The 20,301-nt window shown below is 38.4% G+C and overlaps 1 protein-coding gene across 1 annotated transcript in view; it reads left to right on the forward strand.

Moving 5' to 3' along the window:
* The first annotated feature begins 2,353 nt into the window (after window positions 1-2,353).
* Window positions 2,354-20,301, forward strand: part of GML (glycosylphosphatidylinositol anchored molecule like) — a 56,887-nt gene continuing 38,939 nt past the window's right edge. Inside the window, exon 1 of the mRNA XM_053559319.1 lies at window positions 2,354-2,464. The gene's annotated coding sequence lies outside the window, so the exon portion shown is untranslated. The remainder of the gene's footprint in view (window positions 2,465-20,301) is intronic.

The following is a 20,301-nucleotide window of genomic DNA, read 5'->3' on the forward strand; positions in this document are numbered from 1 at the left end:
TGTAACTACAGAAAGACTCATGATACCAGGGTGAGGAGAGTCAGCAACAGGGAAGGCAAAAAGGAATAAAACAGAGGGATGGTGAGAAAGATGGGGGAGGAAGGGAGAGACATGGTGGGCGGGGGTGCAAGGAGGAAGGTGTGGGCAGGGCAGGAAGGCTGTGGCCTCCAGGCAGGGCTGGGGAGCACCCGCCAACCAGCTTGCTGAAAAATTGTGCACCTGTGTACCTTTGTAAGTGTAATACAAGTTTTATTCACACAAAAGGTAGGTAGCACGCGATTTACAAATAATAATGAAATATACAATAATCTTCTGTAAATGCCACATGTTCTACGTGTTTTCACAGAAAGCCATCATTGATTCTTCTGTGTCCACAGGGAAGCATTCATTCTGGCATGAGTGCTGGGTGACATTTTTGTTTAAGAGGAAGAGGAAAGTGAAACCACAATGGTGACACATATTGGAATTCACTCATCAATAATATCAGCGGATCCTTTGCTGAATTGATAGTAGTTTCTAAATTCTGGAAGAATATTTTTTCTTCAGAGTGTTGGGCTATCCATGAGGTAATGCTACAAACAAACACATTTCTGCATTATTGACATCTTTTCTGCCTCTTTCTTAAGTCTAAACAATCAATAAAACAATAAATTAAGGCTTGATTTTAGTGTCGGCCCTTTTTTCCATGGCGTAAATATTCCCACTACGGTGGGTTCATGTCACCACCGGTGCCACTGCACACACCTTTGGGAAGGCCAGCTCAGCTGCTGGCCGGGACACAGCACCAAGACGCCGCAGACTCTGAAGCCTCCAGGGCAACAGTAACACTGACATGGTCTGATAATCAGGAAGTGACTGTTCTAAGTATTTCCTTTATTTTTGCATAATTTTATTTAGTAGTAGGTTGATATAATTTAACGTTTTAATAATGATTTTTGACAAAGTTTCACAAAGTCTCTGAAAATTTAGCAATTGGTTCCCATGAGCTGGTGAGAACAGACTCCAGCACAGCAGTGGGGGCAGAGGAGTGGGAGTGAGGGGAAGGTGGGGAAGGTCAGGTGGGAAGGCGAGAGAGGAGACAGAGGGAGAGAGGCAGAGAAACGCCTGGGGGTTTGGGTGGCTTGGAGGCAAGCCCTGGGGTTCCGCCTCCCTCCTCTGCACTTCTGTTTGCTGACTGGTCTCTTCAGATGGCCCTTGGACTTGGCACATAGGGAAGGCCAGAGCAGGAATCTGTAGCACTTCTATCCTGCTGAGAGAGCAGCCTAGCTGGCCCCAGGGCCGCAGTGCACTCCCTCCACCTCCTGAAGACGCCGTTTGTCTCTGGCCTGCATCTAGAGAGCCCAAGCCTGGCACCTGCAGTATCCACCCCACAGTTCAAGAGGCAGCTGCTGTAGCAGGGACCACGACTGTCACTCAGGGCTTATGGGGGACTCGTATCTATTTGAGATAGGTGTCTTCCTCTGGGGATGCACTGCAGCTGGTGTGACCACTTGCCTACCGAAGGGCACCTGGGTTGCTTCCACTTTGCTCCCATTATGAATAAAGCTGCTTATAAACATTCATGTGCAGATGTTTGCATGTGAATATGAATCTGCATTCCTCTGGGACAAACACCGGAGTGCTACTTATGAGTCACATGGTAGCTGTGCGTTTAGTTTTGTAAGAAACTGTCAAACTATTTTCCACAGTGGCTGTGGTACAGGAAAGTGGACCCTTAAGCTGGGGGCCCAGTAGGTTCTTGGCTTTTTTATAGGAAAGAATTCAAGAGCAAGCAGGCACAGCAAGGCAAAAGCAAGTTTACTGAGGCAAGAAAAGGAAAAAGGATAACTGCTCCATACACAGGGCAGCGGCTCTCTCAGGAGGGCACCTGGTGAGGGTCTGGCTCTTACTTCATAACTTCTATTTAATTTTATGTTAAGATGAGGTAGGATTATGTGTAAGATCTCCGGGATAGGGGTGGGAGTTCCTGGAACCAGGGGTTCCTCCCTTTTTAAACCACATAGGGTAACTTCCAGGCATTTGCAGGTAGGGTAAATGCCACGGCATTTGCAGACTGTCCTGGCACTGGGGCTGGGGTGGGTTTCTTTTAGCAGTTGATACATTATACTCAGGGTACAGTGAGCAGGGAGGGAGACCCAGGGGCATTTTTTGTGGCCACCTGGTTGCACGGGCTTCTCCATGTCCCATTTTATCAGAGATGTTGGTTCAGGGCTTTTGACTCCTTGTCAAGCAGGCCCTGCAGGACTCTGTCTCAGTGGTGACATTTGACATTTTCACCAGCACTGTGTGAATGACCTAATTTCTCCTCATCCTTGTCAGTGTTTGGTGCCATCGCTATGAGACAGGGTCTTTCCAGGCTGGAGTGCACTGGCAGCAATCACAGCTCATTGCATCCTGGGCTCGAATGAGGCTCCCACTTCAGCATTCTGAGTGACTAGGACTGCAGGCTCATCACCACACCAGGGTGAGGTTGCTACCATTTTTAATTTTAGCCATTCTTATAGTTGTGTGCTCAGATCTCATTGTGGCTTGAATTTGCATGCCATGGAGGGTAACAATGTTGACCATTCTCTGATGAGTTTGTCACTTACACACATATCTGCTTGTCAATGTCCATTCCTGTGCTTGGCCCATCTTCTAATTGAATTTTGTTTTTGAAATTCTGGGGAATTTTAAGTGTTTCTTATGCATTTTAGATAATACGTATTTGTCAATGTGTGGCTTGCAAACATTTTCTTCCAGTCTGTAGCTTGCCTTTTCATCCTTTTAACAGTCCTTAGTAGAGCAAATGTTTTAGTTCTGGTGAAATCCAATTTACCAATTGTTCCTTTTATGGATTAAGCTTTTAGTAGATTGTATCGTTCTTATGTCTTTGTGGTGTACAGATGTAATCTTTTTTATTTCTGATATTGATAATTTGTACCTTCTCTCTCAGTCATGATGAGTCTAATGATTCATAAGTTTTATTAGCTTTTTCAAAGAAACAATTTTGGTTTTATTGATTCTTTTGTATATTTTTCATTTCATTACTTTCTGCTTCTTTCTGATTTCCCTGGGTGTATTTACTATCCTTTTTCTAAATTCTTGCAGTAGATGTTCAGATCACTGAATTTCAGACTTTTCCTCATTAATGTATGATTTTGGATCATAAATTTCTCTTAAGTGTGGCTTTACACTATACCACAATAGTATGTCACATATACATTATAATTTAATATCAATATTTTCTAACTTCCATTGCAATTTTTCTGAGACCTAGGATATTTAGACATTTATTGCTTAACTTCCAGACATTTGAGGATATTTTAATTTTGTTATTAGTTTCTTATTTAACTTCACTACGGCCAAAAACCTGCTCCAGATAATTTTGTCCATTTAAATTGTTGGGATTTGCTTTATCCTTGGCACGCGGACAAAACTTTTATGAACATTCCACATACACTTGGAAAGTCCAAGTTGTTGGGTGCAGTGCTCTACGTGTTACTGCACCAAGATTGCTGCATAACTTTATTAACTTGCCAGCTCAAACTGAGAGAAGTTATGTTGAAATCTACCATTTCATCTTTTATTTCTGTTAACATTGGCTTTATATATTTTGAGGCTATGTTAATACATGCATACAAATTTAGAATTATTATATGTACCTGCTGGATTTACCCTTTTGCAACTGTGAAAATACGTCCACTATAGCAATGTTTCTGGTATTGGCATCACCTCTGCGCCGGTAGAAACTCCGCAGATTCCGCTCAGTGCCCGCCCGCACTGCAAACTGGTGCCGCAAACTCGCACTGCAACCTGCGCCGCTTGGCCGGCTGGGACCAAGCTAAGGTTACCGGCAGGGGGCGCAAGAGAAAAGGGGCGAGGCTGGAGTGGAGTGAGGGACGTGCTCCTTCCGCTCACTTCCGGCTTCCGGCTTCCGGCTTCCGGCTTCCGACAGCGGCTTCTGGTCCGCTGGGGTCTTTTCCGGGTGCCGCTCCTTCGCACCCCAGAGGCGTTTTTGACGCCGTTGCGGAGCTGGGGTTCGGGTTCCAGCAGCCCCGCCACTGTCAAAGTCTCTTCCCGGAGCAGTGGGGCCCTGCATGTTGCTTCGTCCGGCCTTTCCCCTTGACGACCCCGGCCGGAGGTGGCAGTTAGCTCACGGGGTCGTTTTACCTGCTTAGATGGTTGGCAAAGTGCAGCCTACGCGCCAGATCCGTCTGGGGTCTGTTTTTGTGAACTATGAGCTAAGAATTTGTATTTAATTATAAATGTTTATTTAGGAACAAAAGAGAACCTTCCATGAATATGTATGACGTTCAAATACATTTTATTGGAACACAACTATTTTTGTTCATTTATTTTTTTAATTTATTTTTTTATTATTAAATCATAGCTGTGTACATTAATGCGATCATGGGGCACCATACACTGATTTTATAGACGTTTGACATATTTTCATCACGCTGGTTAATATAGCCTTCCTGGCATTTTCTTAGTTATTATGTTAAGACATTTATATTCTACATTTATTAAGTTTCACATGTACCCTTGTAAGATGCACCACAGGTGTAATCCCACCAATCACCCTCCCTCCCTCCCCTCCCTTTCCCCCCTTCCCTCTGTTGTTAGGTTATAACTGGGTTATAGCTTTCATGTGAAAGCCATAAATTAGTTTCATAGTAGGGCCAAGTACATTGGATACTTTTTCTTCCATTCTTGAGATGCTTTACTAAGAAGAATATGTTCCAGCTTCATGGTAAAGTCTCCATCTTTCATTAAGGCTGCATAATATTCCGTGGTGTACATATACCACAATTTATTAATCCATTCGTGGATGGATGGGCACTTGGGCTTTTTCCATGACTTAGCAATTATGAATTGCACTGCAATGAACATTCTGGTACAAATATCTTTGTTATGTGATTTTTGGTCTTCTGGGTATATACCTAGTAGAGAAATTATGGGATTGAATGGCAGATCTATTTTTAGATCTCTAAGTGTTCTCCAAACATCTTTCCAAAAGGAATGTATTAATTTGCATTCCCACCAGCAGTGTAAAAGTGTTCCCTTTTCTCCATATCCATGCCAACATCTCTGGTCTTGGGATTTTGTGATATGGGCTAACTTTACTGGAATTAGATGATATCTCAAGGTAGTTTTGATTTGCATTTCTCTGATGATTAAAGATGAGCATTTTTTTCATATGTCTGTAGGCCGTGCACCTGTCTTCTTCAGAGAAGTTTCTCTTCAAGTCCCTTGCCCAGCCTGCAATGGGATCACTTGTTCTTTTCTTGCTTATACTTTGAGTTCTCTGTGGATTCTGGTTATTAAACCTTTGTTGGAGACACAACCTGCAAATATCTTCTCCCATTCCGAGGGCTGTTTGCTTGCTTTACTTACTGTGTTCTTGGCTGTGCAGAAGATTTTTTAGTTTGATCAGTGTTTTGCCTTCTTTATGATTAATAGAAAAAGTGATAAAGTTTAATCTATTGTGAAATGATTTAAACATATTTCTGGCTTCTGGATATGAAGAACTTGTTTGGACATTTACTGAATTAAAACTCATTAGTATTCTAATTTCGTTTCTAATGTGTTACTGCTCTTTTGTTTGAAAATAAATGAAGAGAAGTGAAACTGAGCTTTTAAGACCAAGTAATCTATTGACAGTCTAATTAATGTGCTCCACTGTTCCATTAGCATTCAGATGTTTTATGCAGATTGACAAAGCTCTTGTGACTGCATAATCTATTGGAGGGCTGTAATGTAGAGGACCAGGTCCCTCAAAATGAGGCCAGATCAGTGTCTGAAGGTCACTGATCTGGCCTCATCTACTCTACTACACTACTGAAGTAGTGTATTTTTGAAGCTACTTCAATTGCCCGGAGGGTCCTCCTCATAAAATATTCGCCCAGACGGATTTCTTCAAGAGTTTTCCCTGCACTCTCCTCTAGTATTTTTATAGTTTCATGTCTTAAGTTTAAATCTTTGATCCAGTGAGAGTCTATCTTAGTTAATGGTGAAAGGTGTGGGTCCAGTTTCAGTCTTCTACAGGTTGCCAGCCAGTTCACCCAGCACCATTTGTTAAATAGGGAATCTTTTCCCCACTGAATGTTTTTAATTGGCTTGTCAAAGATCAAATAACGGTAAGTAGCGGGTTCATCTCTTGGTTCTCTATTCTGTTCCAGACATCCACTTCTCTGTTTTTGTGCCAGTACCATGCTGTTTTGATCACTATCGATTTGTAGTATAGTCTGAGGTCTGGTAGCATGATTCCTCCCTGCTTTGTTTTTATTTCTGAGTAATGTCTTGGCTATTCGAGGTTTTTTCTGATTCCATATAAAACGAAGTATTGTTTTTTCAAGATCTTTAAAGTATGACAGTGGAGCTTTAATATGAATTGCATTAAAATTGTATATTGCTTTGGGTAGTATGGACATTTTAATAATGTTGATTCTTCCCAGCCATGAGCATGGTATGTTTCTCAATTTGTTAACATTTTCAGCTGTTTCTTTTCTTAGAGTTTCATAGTTCTCTTTATAGAGATCTTTCACGTCCTTCGTTAGATAAACTCCCAAATATTTCATCTTCTTTGGCACTACTGTGAATGGAATAGAGTCCTTAACTGTTTTTTCAGCTTGACTGTTGTTGGTATATAGAAAGGCTACCGATTTATGAATATTGATTTTGTAACCTGAGACACTGCTGTATTCCTTGATCACTTCTAAGAGTTTTGTAGTTGAATGCCTGGTGTTTTTCAGATATACAATCATATCATCTGCGAAGGCAAAAGTTTGATCTCTTCTGACCCTGTATGGATACCCTTGATCACTTTTTCTTCCCTAATTGCAATGGCTAAAACTTCCGTTACAATGTTAAAGAGCAGTGGAGACAATGGACAGCCTTGTCTGGTTCCTGATCTGAGTGGAAATGATTTCAATTTAACTCCATTCAATACCATATTAGCTGTGGGTTTGCTGTAGATGGCCTCTATCAGTTTAAGAAATGTCCCTTCTATACAAATATTCATAAGTGTTCTGATCATGAAGGGATGCTGGATATTATCAAAAGCTTTTTCTGCATCAATTGAGAGAATCATATGGTCTTTGTTTTTTAATTTGTTTATGTGCTGAATTATACTTATAGATTTACGTATATTGAACCAGCCTTGAGACCCTGGGATAAAACTGACTTGGTCATGATGTATAGTTTGTTTGATGTGTTGCTGGATTCTGTTTGTTAGGATCTTGTTGAATATTTTTGCATCAATATTCATTAGTGATATTGGTCTATAATTTTCTTTTCTTGTTGGGTCTTTTTCTGGTTTGGGGATCAGGGTGATGTTTGCTTCATAGAATGTGTTGGGTAGTCTTCCTTCTTTTTCTACATTTTGGAACAGGTTGAGTAATATAGGTACTAGTTCCTCTTTAAAGGTTTGATAGAATTCTGACGTGAAGCCATCTGGTCCCGGGCTTTCCTTTTTAGAAAGATTTCATATGGTTGATGCTATTTCAGAACTTGACATTGGCCTGTTCAACATTTCCACTTGATTCTGGCTAAGTCTTGGAAGGTGATGTGCTTCCAAGTATTGGTCAATTTCCTTCAGATTTTCATATTTCTGAGAATAAAGTTTCTTGTAATATTCATTAAGGATTTTTTGAATTTCTGAGGAGTCTGTCGTATTTCATCTTTGTCATTTCTGATTGATGAGATTAGAGATTTTACTCTTTTTTTTCCTGATTAGGTTAGCCAAAGGTTTATCTATTTTATTGACCTTTTCAAAAAACCAACTTTTTGATTTATTGATCTGTTGTATCATTCTTTAGTTTTCAATTTCATTTAATTCTGCTCTTTTTGGTTATTTCTTTTCTTCTTCTGGGTTTGGGGTTGGAATGTTCTTCCTTTTCCAGTTGTTTGAGATGTCCCATTAAGTTGTTAACTTCCTCTCTTTCTGTTCTCTTGAGGAAGGCTTGTAGTGCTATAAATTTCCCTTTTAGGACTGCTTTTGCAGTATCCCAGAGGTTCTGATAATTTGTGTCTTCATTGTAGTTTTGTTCCAAAAATTTGGCAATTTCCTTCTTAATCTCATCTCTGACCCAGCTATCATTCAGCATAAGGTTATTTAACTGCCATTTTTTTTTATGAGTATGCAGATTCCTGTTGTTACTGAGTTCAACTTTTATTCCATGGTGGTCCGAGAAAATGCAAGGAATAATTTCTATTCCTTTAAATTTACTGAGGTTAGACTTGTGACCCAAGATGTGATCGATTTTGGAGTATGTTTCATGGGCTTATGAGAAGTATGTGTATTCAGTTTTGTTGGGATGCAATGTTCTGTAGATGTCTGTTAAATGCAAATGTTGGATGGTTAGGTTTAAATCTAAAATTTCTTTGCTCAGCTTCTTATTGGAGGATGTATCCAACACTGCCAAAGTAGTGTTGAAATCCCTGACTATTATGGAGCTGGAGGAAATCAAGTTGCTTGTGTCTGTTAGAGTTTCTCTTTTAAATTGAGGTGCATTCTGGTTGGGTGCATAAATATTAATAATTGAAATCTCATCATATTGAGTATTACCCTTAACAAATATGAAGTGACCATTCTTATCCTTCCTTACTTTTGTTGGTTTAAAGCCTATTGTTTCTGCAAATAAAATTGCAACACCTGCTTTTTTCTGATTACCATTTTCCTGAAATATGGATGACCATCCTTTCACCCTGAGTCTATATTTGTCTTTTAAGGTAAGATGTGAGTCTTGTATGCAGCAAATATCTGGCCCGAGTTTTTGTATCCAGTCAGCTAACCTGTGCCTCTTTAGAGGACAGTTTAAGCTGTTCACATTAATGGAGAATATTGATAAGTCTGGTGAAATTTTGGGTATCGAGTTTTTAGAAAGTGCAGTGGACATTTTTAATCCTTTCACCACTGTGGAAGTTGGATTTTGATCAAAAGTTTCTGAGTGTGTTTATTTTGTGGCAGAGGATTGGGATGGTCGTTATGGAGGATACGTCTAAGAATATCCTGAATAGCTGGTTTGGTTATGGCAAATGTCTTCAACATATGATTGTCATTAAAGTATTTAATTTCTCCATCATAAATGAAACTCAGTTTAGCTGGACAAATATTTTTTTGATATAAAAGCATTGAGGAAATTCACCACAACAACACCAGCTCTCCAGGAAATACTTAGGTGTATTCTCAACACTGACAACCACCACAATGGACCACCAGAAAAGTAAACACCCAGAAGATAAAGGTGAAAACTTAGCTTCCACAATAGGATAAGCTCAGCTCAGTTGGGTAGCTCTTATCTGCTTTTCACCACGTATCTTCACTCAGCTGGGATACCTGTTTCTTACTCTCCTGGTGCAAGTGGACTAGCTGCAGCATTTTGAGATGATAGTGGAGGCATCAGAAGGCAACCCCAATCACACTAACTTGTATCAAGTCTTTGTTTGCACAGCCATTAAATAATATATCATTGCCTGAAGCAAGTTGCATGACTAATTCCAAAGTCAAGGAAATAAATCCAGCCTTTGGTTGGAGGGACTGTAAAGTTATATGGCAGAGTGCTGTATGGGACAAGGTAAAGTCAATCATTGTCATTGGATCTACATACATACACATATATTAGACCCTTTCACCATGTTCCAGATACAAAGCTGTCTTCTATATTTTCTAACCTTTAAAAATGATTGTATACTCTTCAGTCTGATGTTTTCTACCTACAATTCTTCTTGTTTACCGCTTCTGTCTTTGATTATCTAATCTGCTATTAAATTCAGCTTGTGATCCTATCATACTCTTAGTTTCTATTTCATTAGGTTCTACCACTTTAATATTTTATTAATACTAATTTCTGACCTTTAAAATTGAATGTTTAATTCATTAATTTTCCAACTTTCTTCTCTGCTAATATAAACATTTAAATTTCTAATTGCTTATGAAATTTTCCCTGGGTACTGCTGTAGCTTATACCTAAGTTTTGTAATGTTTTGTTTTGTTTTTTGAGACAGAGTCTCATTTTGTCACCCTGGGAAGAATGTGGTAGCACCACAGCTCACAGCAACCTCAAACTCTTGGACTCAAGTGACCCTCTTGCCTCAGCCCCCCGAGTAGCTGGCACTACAGGCACCTGTCACAATGCCCGGCTATTTTTAAAGGCAGCCTCTCACTGTTGCTCAGGCTGGTCTCGATCTCCTGAGCTTAAGCAACCCACCCACCTTGGCCTCCCAGAGTACTGGGGTTAGAGATGTGAGCCACCATGTGTAGACTTTTTGATAACTGTTCAAATTAAAGTATTTAAAATTTTTCATTTTGGTTTCCCATTTTTTCAGAAAAATGCTTATTCTGTAACTGGTGTGTACAGGGTCCTATATATGTGTATTAAATCAGTATTATTAGTTGTGTTTAATCTTTTCACTAAATTTTCTAGATCTGTCAACTATTGGGAAATGTATGTTAAAATATTCTACTGTGTTACTGGTTTTGTCAGTCTTTCCCTGTATTTCTAACAGTTTTTCTTTATGTAACATGGAAGCACTTCTGTAAGATATATATGTATATATATATACACACACATATATATATACATATATACCATATATAATTCTTTAATTGTTAAGATATTTTATGGTGAATTGAATATTTTGTCACTTATGTAGATTAATGCATTTTGTCTTAAAGTCTATTTGTCAGATATTAATAAGTTTACCATATCTTTTTTTTTTTTGAGACAGAGTCTCACTATGTTGCCCTCTGTAGAGTGCTGTGGGATCACAGCTCACAGGCTTGGGCTTAAGCAATTCTCTTGCCTCAGCCTCCCAAGTAGCTGGGACTACAGGCACCCACCACAATGCCCAGCTATTTGGTCTTATGTTTTGAGTGTGTCTTTTTATGGATCTGTTAGTTTATCTTTGAACTGGTGATTTTATTTATTGTAGTTGCTAAGGCATATATGTATTTCTGCCACCTTGTTTAGTATTATTATTATCTTTTAATAAGAGGAAGGGCTTTATTCACCAGCCGGGAGCTTATGGCATAGAAGAATTCCTAATGGCCGTGCTCTCTGACTGGCTTAGTCTTTCCCTTTTTATCGATAGTCAAAAAGTTCCACCCCACAGGTACCCTTCTCATTGGCCAGTTTGAATCAAGCAGGAGATGCTATTCCAGCCCCTACAGAACTACAGGATTTCACAGAACTTGGAAATTTCTAAGTTCCAGGAAGTTAAGTTTACAAATTCCCAAGAGCTGAATCACCATGGAGAGGACCCTGCAGGTGTATCCTTGTGTCTCCTTGAGACCTATTCTCCTAGACCTCACCCTTCTCGGGTATCCTCTCTCATTCCCCCCTTTTGAGACTCCAATATATCTTAATTTGGGGGTCTCAATATCAGCTTTTTTCTGCAGGTGCCGATATTAATTACTTTTTAGCACTGAGGTTTTAGGGACTGTGACTTTTCTTGGGTTCTCTACTCAGGCCTTAATAGTACCATGGTTGTGGGCTAATATACATACAAGTTTTTACTTTTCCCTGTGACACCACCCCCCCTTCTCAAAGTCCAAAGTCCAATTTTTTTTTTTTTTGCACAAGAGACTTATTTAATATTTATTCAAAGTCCAATTAAGACAAGTCCCTCAAGGAGTTTCCTCAAGCTTCAGCCGTGCATTGACCAGGCAGCTCCTAGTATGTGGCTGGAGCAGGGCATGTTGACTGTTTTAAAAGTTACCTTTACTTTCCAAGGGGCAGTGAAGCCCTATTCAGCCAGCTGTGATGACTCCACGTGTGGTTAGGATGATGGTGTAAAGTCCTTTCTACCTTAATTTGAGGGGGGCCAGTTTCTGATTCTGGAGCTAGACTTGGCCCCCTTGATCCTCCAGAGAAAAGGGATGTATAGACACAAAAGACTAAGCAGAATACTGTTAATTACCCCAATGGAGATTTTCCTCGCTATTCTTTCTAGGGTTTTTGTCTATTCAGTTCAGTTCATTCCCAATTCTTTTAGGAGTTCCTGCTAAATTGCAGGGGATTGACAGAGGCCTGTTTGAACAAGACCAGTGGCAAGGCCTGTATCCAATTAAGCTTTGCTTCCTGGCAGAGTTTACCAATTTCTGTTCTTATGGTCCTGTTCATGCACACTACCCTGTCTAAGCTTTGAGGCTTATAAGTTATTCAGAGCTTTAGCTTATTATTTGCACTAGTTCTGTTATGAAGGCTAGCCCATTGTCAATTTTATTTATTTATTTTTCTTTTTTTATTATTTTTTTTACATATACATGTGTTTGTTAGGTTTCCACTTTTGCCTTCACAGAATTAAAAAGGCTTAAAATTTAATAACAAAACAATGTTTGAGATAAGGACTGGAAACAAAAACCTCATAAAGAATGAACAATAAATACATTCAGAAAAGAAATCAAATGATTGCTGCATTAAAATATTAAGCAATAATAATAGTGCCTAGAAAGTAACATTCACATTGTCAGATAAGAGTATGTCTATTATAGAATGCTTTGACTCTGAGGTTCAGTGTGGAGTCATCAGTTAACTTCTTATTTTTTTCCCCAAAGTCTCAAAAAATAGACAACTAATATTTTAATTGAAAGTAAAAGATAATTTCAAAAATCAGATTATGCCAAATCTTATAGACAATAGAAAAAGAAGAAATACTTTAAAATCATTCTACTTAATCTGGATACACCTGATATTAAAATTGGAGAAAATATATTATTATAAAGGGGAAATTATAAACATATTTCACTTACAAATGAGGATGCAGTATCCTAAACAACATATTAACAAGTTGAATTAAAAAATTAATGTTTAAGTAATATACTTTAGTCAGAATTAAATCCAATTTATGTGAGAATTAGTCACTATTTTCTTTTCTTTTTCTTTTCCTAGCCCACACCCCCTCCCTCCTTCTCTGTCTGGTATCCCCTTCCCTCATGCCCCATCATGTCATTAATTGTCCTCCTATCAAAGTTGAATACACAGGATTCATAGTTCTCAATTCCTGTGATGCTTCACTAAGAATAATGTGTTCTGCCTCCATCCAAGTTAGTACAAATGCTGCTAAATCTCCACTTTTTTGATGGTTGAATAATATTCCATGGTATACATATACCACAGCTTACCAATCCATTCCTGGGTTGAAGAACATTTAGGCTGTTTCCACATTTTAGCGATTGTAAATTGGGCTGCAATAAACAGCCTTGTACAAGTGTCTTTACAAAAAAAGTTTTTTTCCTTTCTGGATAGATGCCCAGTAATAGGATTGCAGAATCAAACAGGAGGTCTAGGTTGAGTTCTTTAAGATTTCTCCATACTTCCTTCCAAAAAGGTTTTATTACTTTGCAGTCCCACCAGTAGTGTAAAAGTGTTCCCTTCTCTCCGCATCTGTGCCAGTATCTGCAGTTTTGAGATTTTGTGATATAGGCCGTTCTCGCTGGGGTTAGATGATATCTCAGGGTGGTTTTAATTTGCATTTCTCTAATAATTAGGGATGATGAGTATTTTTTCATGTGCTTGGTAGCCATTCATCTGTCTTCTTTAGAGAGAGTTCTGTTCATCTCTCTTCCCTAATTGATATATGGTATTGTTGGTTTTATTCTTGTGGATTAATTGAAGTTCTGTATAGATCCTCATTATTAAGCTTTTGTCAGATTCAAAATATGCAAATATCCTTTCCCATTGAGTAGGTTTTCTATTTGCTTTGGTTGTTGTCTCCTTGGCTGTACAGAAGCTTTTCAGTTTAATTAAATCCCATTTGTTTATTATTGCTGTTGTTGCTATTGCCATGGCAGTCTTCCTCATAAAGTCATTCCCCAGGCCAATATCTTCCAGTGTTTTTCCTATGCTTTCTTTGAGGATTTTTATTGTCTCATGCCTTAAATTTAAGTCATTTATCGATCTTGAATCAATTTTTGTGAGTGGAGAAAGGTGCAGGTCCAGTTTCAGTCTGTTACATGTGGATATCCGGTTCTCCTAGCACCATTTATTGAATAGGGAGTCTTTCCCACAGTGTATACTCTTGTTTGGTTTATAGAAGATTAGGTGCCTGTAAGTTGTTGGTTTCATTTCCAGGTTTTCTATTCGATTTCAAATGTCTATGTCTCTATTTTTGTGCCAGTACCATGCTGTCTTGACCACTATGGCCTTGTAATACAGCCTAAAATTGGTATGGTGATACCCCCGGCTTTGTTTTTATTACTAAGAACTGTCTTAGCTATGTGGGGTTTTTTCTGATTACATACAAAAAGCAGAATCATTTTTTCCAAGTCTTGAAAGTAGGATGTTGGTATTTTAATAGGGATGGTGTTGAATCGGCAAATTGCTCTGGGAAGTATAGACATTTTAACAATGTTGATTCTTCCCAACCATGAGCATAGTATGTTCTTCCATTTGTTAATGTCCTCTGCTATTTCCTTTATTAGGGTTTCATAATTTTCTTTATAGAGGTCCTTCACCTCTTTTGTTAGGTATATTCCTAAGTATTTCATTTTCTTTGGGGCTATGGTGAAGGGAGTTGTGTCCTTAATTAACCTCTCATCTTGGCTGTTGTTGGTGTATACAAAAGCAACTGACTTGTGGACATTGATTATATATCCTGAGACATTACTGTATTTTTTGATGACTTCCAAGAGTCTTGTGGTTGAGTCTTTAGGGCTTTCTAAGTATAGGATCATATCATCAGCAAAGAGGAAGAGTTTTACCTCCTCTGCACCCATTTGGATTCCCTTAATTTTCTTCTCTTGTCTAATTGTATTGGCTAGAACTTACAGCACTATGTTGAATAGTAATGGTGACAGAGGACAACCTTGTCTGGTTCCAGTTCTAAGAGGAAAAGCTTTCCATTTTACTCCATTCAGTAAAATATTAGCTGTGGGTTTGTCATAGATAGCTTCGATCAGTTTAAGAAATGTGCCACCTATGCCTATACTTCTCAGTGTTCTAATTAGAAAAGGATGCTGGATGTTATCAAATGCTTTTTCTCCGTCTATTTAGAGGATCATATAGTATTCTGTTGATATGGTGAATAACATTTATGGACTTGTGTATATTAAACCAGCCTTGCATTCCTGGGATGAAACCTACTTGATCATGATGTATGACTTTTTTGATGATAAGTGTGGTAGCATTCTATTTATCTTACTTTGTGAAAGTCCATTGCTTAGTTTTGTCTTTTGCATCATTGTGGAAACTAGGTTCTGTCCTTTAATTTCTGGGTGTTTACTTTGCTGAAGGTCCATTGTGATGGTCAGTGTGTAGAACAGGTTGAAATATTTCCTGTAAAGCTGATCTTGTTGTGGCTAATTTCCTCAATGTTTGCCTATCAATAAAAGATTTGATTTCTCCGTCAATTTTAAAGCTTAGCTTAGTGGGATATAGAATTCTGGGTTGGAAATTGTTCTGTTTAAGTAGGTTAAAGATAGATGACCATTGTCTTCTGGCTTGAAAAGTTTCATTAGAGAAGTCCGTGGTCACCCTGATAGGTTTGCCCCTGTAGGTCACTTGGCACATACTCCTGGCAGCTTGCAAAATCTTTTCTTTTGTCTTGACTTTAGATAAGTTCATCACAATATGCCTTGGAGAAGCCCTATTTGAGTTGAGGCGACCAGGGGACCAATATCCCTCTGAAAGGAGTATGTCAGAATCTTTGGTGATATTTGGGAAATTTTCATTTATAATATTCTCTAGAATGGCTTCCATTCCTCTGGGACATTCTTCTTCCCCTTCTGGGATACCTATAACTTGTATGTTTGAACGCTTCATAGAGTCCCATAATTCTATCAGTGAACGTTCTGCTTTCTCTCTCCTTTTTTCAGCCTCTTGAACTACCTGAGTTATCTCAAGAGCTTTATCTTCTACCTACGAGATTCTTTCTTCTCCATGATCTAACCCATTGTTGATACTTTCTATTGCATCCTTAAGTTCCCTAATTGATTTCTCCAGTTCTTTCAGCTCTGCTATATCCTTTCTGTATTCTTCGTATCATTCATCTCTTATTTGATTCTCTTTTTGAATTTCCTTACCGTTATTTTCTACTTTCTCAGCAATTTTCTTCATTGTTTTCATCGTATGTATTTTAAATTCCCCTTCTGTCATTTCTTTTTTTTTTTATTTATTTATTTATTTTTATTGTTGGGGATTCATTGAGGGTACAATAAGCCAGGTTACACTGATTGCAATTGTTAGGTAAAGTCCCTCTTGCAATCATGTCTTGCCCCCATAAAGTGTGACACACACTAAGGCCACACCCTCCTCCCTCCATCCCTCTTTCTGCTTCCCCCCCCATAACCTTAATTGTCATTAATTGTCCTCATATCAAGATTGAGTACATAGGATTCATGCTTCTCCATTCTTGTGATGCTTTACTAAGAATAATGTCTTCCACTTCCATCCAGGTTAATACGAAGGATGTAAAGTCTCCATTTTTTTTAATGGCTGAATAGTATTCCATGGTATACATATACCACAGCTTGTTAATCCATTCCTGGGTTGGTGGGCATTTAGGCTGTTTCCACATTTTGGCAATGGTAAATTGAGCTGCAATAAACAGTCTAGTACAAGTGTCCTTATGATAAAAGGATTTTTTTCCTTCTGGGTAGATGCCCAGGAATGGGATTGCAGGATCGAATGGGAGGTCTAGCTTGAGTGCTTTGAGGTTTCTCCATACTTCCTTCCAGAAAGGTTGTACTAGTTTGCAGTCCCACCAGCAGTGTAAAAGTGTTCCCTTCTCTCCACATCCATGCCAGCATCTGCAGTTTTGAGATTTTGTGATGTGGGCCATTCTCACTGGGGTTAGATGATATCTCAGGGTTGTTTTGATTTGCATTTCTCTAATATATAGAGATGATGAACATTTTTTCATGTGTTTGTTAGCCATTCGTCTGTCGTCTTTAGAGAAAGTTCTATTCATGTCTCTTGCCCATTGATATAAGGGATTGTTGGCTTTTTTCATGTGGATTAATTTGAGTTCTCTATAGATCCTGGTTATCAAGCTTTTGTCTGATTGAAAATATGCAAATATCCTTTCCCATTGTGTAGGTTGTCTCTTTGCTTTGGTTATTGTGTCCTTAGCTGTACAGAAGCTTTTCAGTTTAATGAAGTCCCATTTGTTTATTTTTGTTGTTGTTGCAATTGCCATGGCAGTCTTCTTCATGAAGTCTTCCCCCAGGCCAATATCTTCCAGTGTTTTTCCTATGCTTTCTTTGAGGATTTTTATTGTTTCATGCCTTAAATTTAAGTCCTTTATCCATCTTGAATCAATTTTTGTGAGTGGGGAAAGGTGTAGGTCCAGTTTCAGTCTTTTACATGTAGACATCCAGTTCTCCCAACACCATTTATTGAATAGGGAGTCTTTCCCCCAAGGTAAGTTCTTGTTTGGTTTATCAAAGATTAGGTGGTTGTAAGATGTTAGTTTCATTTCTTGGTTTTCAATTCGATTCCAAGTGTCTATGTCTCTGTTTTTGTACCAGTACCATGCTGTCTTGACCACTATGGCTTTGTAGTACAGACTAAAATCTGGTATGCTGATGCCCCCAGCTTCATTTTTATTACTAAGAACTGCCTTAGCTATACGGGGTTTTTTCCGGTTCCATACAAAACGCAGAATCATTTTTTCCAAATCTTGAAAGTATGATGTAGGTACTTTGATAGGAATGGCATTGAATAGGTAGATTGCTTTGGGAAGTATAGACATTTTAACAATGTTGATTCTTCCCATCCATGAGCATGGTATGTTCTTCCATTTGTTAATATCCTCTGCTATTTCCTTTCTGAGGAGTTCATAGTTTTCTTTATAGAGGTCCTTCACCTCCTTCGTTAGGTATATTCCTAGGTATTTCATTTTCTTTGAAACTATGGTGAAGGGAGTTGTGCCCTTAATTAGCTTCTCATCTTGACTGTTATTGGTATATGCAAAGGCTACTGACTTGTGGACATTGATTTTATATCCTGAAACATTACTGTATTTTTTGATGACACCTAGGAGTCTTATGGTTGAGTCTTTGGGGTTCTCTAAGTATAAGATCATGTCATCAGCAAAGAGGGAGAGTTTGACCTCCGCTCCCATTTGGATTCCCTTTATTTCCTTGTCTTGCCTAATTGTATTGGCTAGAACTTCCAGCACTATGTTGAATAGTAAAGGTGACAGAGGACAACCTTGTCTGGTTCCAGTTCTAAGAGGAAAAGCTTTCAGTTTTACTCCATTCAGTAAAATATTGGCTGTGGGTTTGTCATAGATAGCTTCAATCATATTTAGAAATGTGCCATCTATGCCTATACTCTTCAGTGTTCTAATTAGAAAAGGATGCTGGATTTTATCAAATGCTTTTTCTGCATCTATTGAGAGGATCATGTGATCTTTATTTTTGCCTCTGTTAATATGGTGGATAACGTTTATGGACTTGCGTATGTTAAACCAGCCTTGCATCCCTGGGATGAAGCCTACTTGATCATGATGAATGACTTTTTTGATGATAAGCTGTAATCTATTGGCTAGGATTTTGTTGAGAATTTTTCCATCTATATTCATGAGTGAGATTGGTGTGAAATTCTCCTTTTTGTTTCGGTCTTTTCCTGGTTTTGGTATCAGGGTGATGTTTGCTTCATAGAATGTGTTGGGGAAGATTCCTTCTTCCTCAGTTTTTTGGAATAATTTCTGCAGTACAGGAATAAGCTCTTCCTTGAAGGTTTGATAGAATTCTGGAGTGAAGCCATCTGGACCAGGGCATTTTTTAGTTGGAAGCTTTTTTATTGTTTCTTTGATCTCAGTGCTTGAAATTGGTCTGTTCAGGAGGTCTGTTTCTTCCTGGCTAAGTCTAGGGAGAGGGTGTGATTCCAAATATTGATCCATTTCCTTCACATTGTCAAATTTCTGGGCATAGAGTTTCTGGTAGTATTCAGAGATGATCTCTTGTATCTCTGTGGGATCAATTGTTATTTCCCCTTTATCGTTTCTGATTGAGCTTATTAGAGATTTTACTTTTCTATTTCTAGTTAGTCTGGCCAATGGTTTATCTATTTTATTTATTTTTTCAAAAAACCAACTCCTTGTTTCATTAATTTTCTGAATGATTCTTTTGTTTTCAATTTCATTGATCTCTGATTTGATTTTGGATATTTCTTTTCTTCTACTGAATTTAGGCTTAGATTGTTCTTCTTTTTCCAATTCCATAAGATCTCTTGTGAGATTGTTGATGTGCTCTCTTTCTGTTTTTCGAATGTAGGCATCTAAAGCGATGAATTTTCCTCTCAAAACTGCTTTTGCAGTATCCCACAGGTTTTGGTAGCTTGTGTCTTCATTGTTGTTATGCTCAAGGAAGTTAATGATTTCCTGTTTTATTTCTTCCTGCACCCATCTGTTATTCAACAGAAGATTGTTTAATTTCCATGCCTTTGGGTGGGGTTGAGCATTTTTGTTAGAGTTGAGTTCCACCTTTAGTGCCTTATGGTCTGAAAAGATACAAGGTAAAATTTCAATTCTTTTGATTCTGTTGATATTTGTTTTGTGTCCCAGGATATGATCAATTTTGGAGAATGTTCCATGGGGTGATGAGAAGAATGTATATTCTTTATCTTTGGGATGGAGTGTTCTATATGTGTCTATCAAGCACAGTTGTTCTAGGGTCTCATTTAAATCTCTTACATCTTTGTTTAATTTCTGTTTAGAGGATCTGTCCAGCTCTGTAAGAGGTGTGTTAAAGTCCCCTGTTATTATGGTATTATCAGATATCATATTGCTCAGACTGAGTAAGGTCTGCTTCAAGAATCTGGGAGCATTTAAATTGGGTGCATAAATATTTAGAATTGAAATGTCTTCTTGTTGTAGTTTTCCCTTGACCAATATAAAGTGACCATCTTTGTCTTTTTTGACTTTAGTTGCTTTAAATCCACATGTATCTGAAAATAAGATTGCAACTCCTCTTTTCTTCTGAATTCCATTTGCCTGAAAAATTGTCTTCCAACCCTTTACTCGGAGCTTTAATTTGTCTTTTGAAGCCAGGTGTGTTTCTTGCAGACAGCAAATGGATGGCTTGTGTTTTTTAATCCAGTCAGCAAATCTATGTCTCTTCAGTGGGGAATTCAAGCCATTAACATTTATTGAGATAATTGATAAGTGTGGTAGTATTCTATTCGTCTTATTTGGTGAGAGTCCATTGCTTAGTTTTATCTTTTGCATCAGTGTGGAGGTTAGGTTCTGTCCTTTGATTTCTGAGTTCTTACTTTGCTGCTGATCCATTGTGGTGGTCAGTGTGCAGAACAGGTTGAAGTATTTCCCGTAGAGCTGGTCTTGTTGTGGCGAATTTCCTCAATGTTTGTATAT

This window comes from Nycticebus coucang, chromosome 13, assembly GCF_027406575.1.
Source record: "Nycticebus coucang isolate mNycCou1 chromosome 13, mNycCou1.pri, whole genome shotgun sequence".
Taxonomy (NCBI): Eukaryota; Metazoa; Chordata; class Mammalia; order Primates; family Lorisidae; genus Nycticebus; species Nycticebus coucang.